We start from the raw sequence: 7,539 nt of genomic DNA, 5'->3' as shown, positions 1-7,539 counted from the left end.
CAAAAGTTAGCACAAATATAATAGAAACAAAGTAGTAATTAGATTCTGTCTCCTCGAAATCAGAATCTAGTCAAAATCTCAACTTAGATTTCTGAAATGGATCTAAGTTGGATTGATGCCTACTGTTCTCTCAAACAGGGAACGCGCCCTTACCAAGTCACTCCTCTCGAGTGACTTACCTTAACTTACCATCCTGCCAAACATCCGGTCAGCCCGTCGACCTGTCTAGACTTCGTGCCAGCTATCCGATTGACCCATTGACCTAGCTGGACTTCGAGCCAGATATCTAGTCAGCCCATCAGCCTATCTAAACTTCATACCAGCTATATGGTTAGTCTATCGACATAGCTAGATTTCTTGTCAGATATCTGTTTAGCCCATCGACCTATCTGGACTTCTCCTGCATACTTAGTTAGATCGTTAGATCACAACAAACCTAACTTAACTTATTTTGTCATTCATTAAAACTTGAGTTAGACTGTTAGTGTTAACCGCACCAACAATCTCCCCTTTTTGATGCAATGACAACCTGAGTTAAGTTAGTAAAAAATATGCAAAAATAACTAGACAGATGATATGCTTTTAGATTGATTTTGGTATTTTGTCTAGATTTGCAAACATAATTCACCTAACCCTCCCCTTTGGCATTCATAAAAAAATAAGCATAGACAAGTTAGGGAAAATTGACTAAGGAAAGAAAAAGTTGACAACAAAAAATTTTCCAGGTTCACTTAGGGAAGTTTAACTTAGTAAAATAAGTTAATAAGTTGGAAAAAAATACTTTTCAAAATTGAATGTTAGAAAACTTTAAGTCAAGATTTTCAAAATTAAAGTTGAAATTTTTTACCAATTTTTCATAAATTTTTTTCAAAAACAAGGAATACAAAATTTGATAATGCTAGAGTTTTCAAAAATAATGTTTAAAGTTAAAAATAACAAGGAATAGTTTTTCAAAAAGATTTTGAAAACTTTTTTGAAATAGGGAATTTTGAAAAAGATATAAGGGAACATAGTAATTTTTCAAAAACATTTGGAAAACTTTTTAGAAATAGGGAAAGACATAGGGATATTTTCAAAAATAACATGGTAAAACTTAAGTAAGATTTTGAAACTTTCTGAAAAACTGAGTTTTTAAGATACCTTTTCAAAAACTTAAACTTGTTAAACTATTATTTATAGCTATCTTTAAAACTTTTTTAAAAAATAAACTATAAAGTTTTGAGGATGCTAGTAGTTTTAATGATGGAAGAAGTTTTTTTTATTAAAATATTAATACTCCCCCTGAACCTGAGATTATTTTTGAAATAAGGCTTTTAAAAATATTTACCAAAAAACATTTAAAGCAAGATTTTCAAAGTAATTTTTTTTAAATTGAGGTAGGATTTTAAAAAGAGATTTTAAAGAGAAATTTGATAAGGAATAATTAAAAAAAAATCTAAGGATTTTTTAATAAAAAAAGGCTTAAGGAAATAATTTTCTAAGTAAATATTTTAAAAAAATTGATCCTCTCCCTGAATTTGATACTCCCCCTGAATTTATTATTCTCCTAAATTTATTACTCTCCCTTAATTTATACTAGAATTTGAGTATGTTAAAATGTGCAACACATTTTTAAGGCCCTTGCTCCCCCTTAACCTAGCACGTTCTGGTTATCTTTGTTATTAACAATGATTTCTACCTTAGTACCTAGGGAATTTTCTATTCATAACACTAATTTTCATCAAAATTATTTATACGTTATTATGATTGTTCACTTAAGTTTGATTAAATAATTAATTTTAGATTTAGGTGCATGAAGTTAACCTTTAGTTTAAGGTTGAAAAAAATAATTTGGTACTAATTTAATAATAGTTAATCATTATCAATGGATTATTGATTAACTTTCACTTGACTCAATTCAATAATTTAATACTTATTTTATTAAAATAACTTACATTTCATATTAACTAACTGATTTAATGAAAGTCTATGTTATAATTTAATTTTTTTTTTACATCATCCTATTTATTAGATTTAACTTAGATTAACTAAGTCAGTATTAATTCAGAATTAAATTTTCTAAAATTATTAAACAAAGTAAACACTACAACAAAAACCCTCATAGACATCGGTTTTTCATCGGTGTCTATTACATTTTCGACCGATGTCTATGAAGGCGATGTAAAAAGTCTGCCATTTTAGACATCGGGTTAAAACCGGTGTAGTATCACTTAACGACACCGGTGATCGAATCGGTTATTAACCGGTGTAGTATCACTTAACGACACCGTTTCATCAACGGTGTAAAACCGATGTAATATTATATGTTAATAACACCAGTTTTTGCAGCGGTATACGATCGATGTAAAAATAGTTAATAACATCGGTTTTGCAACGGTGAAAAACCGATGTAATATCAATATTGTTTAACAGCACAAATTCAATTTCCGAAACAGTGAAAAACCGATAAAATACACCAATATTATTTTTACAACAATATCCATAAAATACATAAATATTCACAAATTACACATATTCTTCTTCCAACAGTATCCATAAAATACTCAAATATTCACAAATTACATAAATATTCTTCTTACAACAATATCCATAAAATATACAAATATTCTTTTTACAATATCAAAAGGTAATAGATATTGTACACATCAAGGTAGTATCCGCAATTTACATTCCATGCAAATGCATGCATCATCCAAAATTTTCAAAAATCAAATATCTTTCCTACTCAAATGTAATCTAGCATGCATTCATCCCACTTGAACCGCACTTCATCAATTTCAACTCTGGAGTACTTGAGATTTGTAAACTGTAAAAACACATAAATAATATATTAGTAAACCAAGACAAAAAATCATAGTTGAAAAAAGCAGTAAGAGCACTAGGTAATAAGATGACTAATTGGAATGCTTAAAAAGAGAAACATTCATCAATTATCTCAAGCACATCATATAGTGATAGATCTATCATTCCTGGGACTTAATATAATCCAAACCAAAAATTTTAATCTAACTACATAAACAACAATTTTAATCTTTCAAATTCAATTCATTAGTAGTCGACTCAAATGACATAACTGTTTATCACTTAGAGTATATGGAAAGTAAATAAATTCACTTTTAGTTTGCAAATAATAAATTCACTTTTATCACTAAGAGTACATGGAAAGTAAATAAATTCCTCAGCTGCAATAAAGATGAGTAACATCAATTTATTTATATGATTTCCAATGATACAATAACATCAAAACAAGTTTTTATTTCAAGGAGAAAATAACTAAAATGCTAACTAGTCAACATGAATTTCAAACCTTATCCTCTTCGAGCTAGGCTTATACTAGAGGAAATCAAATGAAAGATCAGATCATAAACCCCAAGCGCAATAACTAGAGCAACGAATATCTAAAAGGGATCTATCTACTTGTTCATGTTTTACCCAAGTTCTGGATGCTCCAAGGAAAAAATGGAGGTTTGAGGGCTAAAAAGGAGCGTCAAGGGTCAAAAACAGTGTCTAACTGGAGTAGTTTTTTTTTAAAAAAAAATACACAACATAAACTAAAAAATATCAACTATAACATCCTAGGATCGGTCCTAATCAGTGTTCGACCTTATCAAGTACAAATGTACAATGCATTATGTTATATATATCATCTAAGGGGAGAGAAATTCTTAAATATGAGAGAGAATACCAAAATAAAGTAACATGTTGTTATCAAAGAAATGCATTAAAGAAAACCAGCTGACAACACATTCATATACATATTCGGTAGTAGTGAGTGCAATAGCTAAAGACTTGAAAAATGCCCTACCTTGCAGATGAACCGGTTAGCTTTGCAACTTCCTCTTCCATCCTAGAGAGAATTGCCTTTTGCTCTTCATTGGAAGCACTCACAAACTCCTTCACTAAAGCATCTAAGCTTGCCACAATACCAGCCTGCATTAGTCAAACCAATCTTCAAATACGGCTGAAGAACAAAGTTTGTCAATATGATCCTTCACAATCTATCACTCACCTGGAAAGTAAGTTGACCATTCGCATCACGGCTAGTGCCACATTTCTCATTAATAAATTTAATAAAATCATCCTACTCCCGTTCAGCCTCATATTCTTCACCAGCTTTGTTTTCCTTGGGAAAAAACTTCAAGGTAGGATAACCACTAACTCCATACCTAAAATGCAGAAGGCATCCCGCTTAACAAACTAATTTCAGAATGACAAAGTTGAAAATTCTAGTCCTCCCACATAGGAAATGACTAAATAGTCTTTAGTATAGTGAATTTTTAGATGGAATCATTCATATCAAACCAAATTATTACTAACACCCTATCATAGTAAGGATGATATACCAAAAAATATGACTAAAGAGGACTTCATCATGATAATTTGAGAAATAATCATGATTAAGCACAAAATATAGTAGGTCATAATGCACATTTTTCACACAATTTTCATGTCAGATGAATGTTGGATAAGGTTGGAAGTATTTTTAGCATTACACTTCTTCTCAAACATCAACGAATTCAAATATTAAATTTGTAGAAAACAAGAATTGTGAGTGAATCTGATCCTCCTCTCAATCAGATGTTGATTCTGCATTTAAGGTATAAACTGACATCACAATACCACAATTCCCCAAATCTAAATCTAGTACATAGGTGATTAGAAATACAAAACTCTCAGTTTGATAACTATTTATCAATATGTAAGTTTCAAAATACATATAATTCAATAACTGATACCTACTTTCAACTTACTCTAAATTAACATCATATAATATTTCTCTAAAATCTAAATAGGTAGCAGAACTAATGAAGCATTCAAGGTACACAATTGACTGAATCCACATCAATGAATCAGGTTAGATCTAGTAATCTCATAATTAAAAACATAGCAAATATGACCTTAGGCTAATCTAGGTCTTAAGCCCTGTCTCAACAAAAATACTCATAGGAGCAAGATGCTTGCAGTGGCCACACCTGTTTGAAGATAAGAAACTTAGTCATCTACAGTGGATAAGGAAAAGTATCTAATGCTACAAATGGAGAGAAAAAAAAAGAACCTCAGCAAATACACTAACCATGGTGCATAGAATTCAACAAGAACATCTTTATTTACATCAAGAACAATCTGATCAAATGTCTGGAGTCAATACTACTACATTAGAAGGGATAGTTGCTAGTTTCACATTTGTTCCTACAACAATAAGCCCACAAATAAAAGGTAAAAAATTAATTCAGGTGAAAGAATAATATTTGACCATATCTAAAATTTCCATTTCAAGAATTTTTAGTAAATATAACTTGTAATGTACCCCCTTCAGTATTCACAAACTCAGTAAGTGCTTCTGCAGTTCATGGACCTTCTTATCTGCATGATTGTTCATATTTATTATGCATCAAATGTAAAGAAGACTGTTCTGTGAAAGATTAAAGAAAAACATAAAACCAAAATGATGTATCTAATTCCAGGACAGGATCATACTCACTTTTTTGGTTCCAAGGACCCTTTAGGAAACCACTGAATTGTTGGGTATCCTGACACTCCACATTTGCTGCATATGCTATTATGTTCGTAACAGTCCACCTAAATATACCAACAAAAAAGGTAAATTAAGCCCAATCACTACATGGCAGTATAACACACTAGTAGTGTGCTACATTTAGACCCAAAATGATCAGAAAAGATAAAACCAAAAATGGAATCTTAGCAAGTTCTATTCAGTAAAAGAGATGATGCTTCTTGGCCTGATTTAGAACGATGCTAACCTTCCCAATCAAAACAAATTTAGCCTTTTTAAAGCTTGATCCAAGCTTTTCATATTCAGGGGCAAGCTTCTTGCAGTGTCCGCACCTGCGACAAAATGGTATTAGAAGGGTTAAAATTATGCAATTAAAATACACACACATGGAGATCCTTTGCTTTAAACTGGATACTTAATGGAGTCTACATTCATCTTATATAGTCTTGGCAAACAATCAGTTATGAGAATCGACCATATATAGTGCATTTCAAGTGTATCTTCTAAAGAGAAATACAAGTCGTAGTTTCAATTTCCACACAAGAAGAAACAATGGTGAAGAGCAAATAAGAATTTCAACATCAAAGGCACAGAAGTAGGTTTCAATTTCTGAACTATAAGCTAAGATAAATAGGCGTTTTGTCGCCGACAGGCCCAAGTTTAGCAAGTCCAAAATCAGACAGCTTGGCGTTGAAGTTTTCATCCAACAACACGTTTACCGCCTTCATATCCCTATAAATTAGGGAGGGTTTGCAACATCGTGCAAGTATGTGAGCCCCTTTGTAGCACCGAGAGCAATCTTCATTCGTGTGTTCCAATCGATCGGCGCCTTGTCAGGAGTCAGATTTGCATAAATCCAAAGATTTAACAAATGACTAAAAGAATATTGTTGGCCTTGGATTCCTCCACCTCCACCACAAGTGTTAAACAGTCGATCTCAGACTTGGATAATCAAACAAGTAGCAGAGAACTTACCAAATAGGTGGTCTTCCAAGGTTCCTTTGCAGATGTACTCTTAAACTAGCAGCCTCTCATCTCCCTCGGCGCAGTAGCTGATCAGGTTCACAAGATTGGGATGTCGTAGCACAATGAGCATTAGGACTTCCACCAGGAACTCGTTGCTCCCCTGATAACCATCCTGCTTAAGCTGCTTGATGGCCACAATCTGGTTTCCGAGTTCCGGTGTTCAGACGAAGCTGCAAGATGGCAGAAGCAAGGAGGAGGGGAGTAGGAGTGAGCAACTTGCCTGGTCAGAATCGAATCGCCCTTTGTAGACTCTCCCGAAGTCGGCTTCTCTGATCAGATTCGACTCCCTAAAGTTGTGAGTGGTCGTGGCGAGATCTCTGAAGGTGAATTTTCTCACGGATTTGTTCCTCTCGCCGCCGTCGGATGGAGCCGGCTTCTCATTCTCTGGCAAAAAGGAAAAAAAATGTGTTTTGAAGAGAGATCGAATTGCGCCGACCAAAAGAAGAGATTTTAGGGTTTAGAGATGGCGGCCACCAGGAGGATCGGCGGTGAAACGCGAATGGGGGCGGGAACGACCGCTGTCTTCGATTCTGCACCTCGCTTCTCTCCGGCGAGGGCTTAGACAGGGAAAACAACTTAAGTGAGTAAAAGCTCCATGAGATTGGATCTCAAGTAGCCAATGTGAGCTTGTTTAATCAAACTGTTGATAAGTTGGTAAACTTTAGTTGCTTAGTATATTAAAGGAACGAAAATGCAAATGGAAATGGTAGATTTTAGGGAACAAAAGAGATTTATAACCATCAATCAAAGGGAAAATTTTAGGGAAGTAATCCCTTTTCTCTAAAAACAAAACATCGACAGAAAAAATAAAAAATCAAAGCAAAAGCAACTCGTTTTGAGGGGGAGAAATCCCCTCTTTTTTTCCTGCCTACAAGAAACATTGTGCAGAAATCATAAATCGCTTCCACAAAACCCTTATTTTTTCCCTTATGGAGAGCAACATTTGTACAAGAATACAAGGGAAAGTAGATCGTAACCAGGAGCGGAGGAGGAGGAAG

The 7,539-nt window shown here is 33.4% G+C and overlaps 1 long non-coding RNA gene and 1 pseudogene across 1 annotated transcript; both read right to left on the bottom strand.

Moving 5' to 3' along the window:
- Positions 1 to 3,801: 3,801 nt before the first annotated feature.
- On the bottom strand, positions 3,802 to 6,243 carry LOC122023133 (annotated as a pseudogene).
- A 634-nt stretch (positions 6,244 to 6,877) lies between these two features.
- LOC122023393 lies at positions 6,878 to 7,111 on the bottom strand. The gene is made up of 2 exons (XR_006123106.1): positions 7,016 to 7,111; positions 6,878 to 6,925 (listed from the first exon to the last, which is right to left on the bottom strand). It is a non-coding gene; the product is annotated as an uncharacterized LOC122023393 (long non-coding RNA).
- Positions 7,112 to 7,539: the final 428 nt, after the last annotated feature.

Source organism: Zingiber officinale, chromosome 9B, assembly GCF_018446385.1.
Source record: "Zingiber officinale cultivar Zhangliang chromosome 9B, Zo_v1.1, whole genome shotgun sequence".
NCBI lineage: Eukaryota > Viridiplantae > Streptophyta > Magnoliopsida > Zingiberales > Zingiberaceae > Zingiber > Zingiber officinale.
The sequence above is the reverse complement of the archived record's forward strand: the minus strand, read 5'-3'. Positions and strand labels throughout refer to the sequence as shown.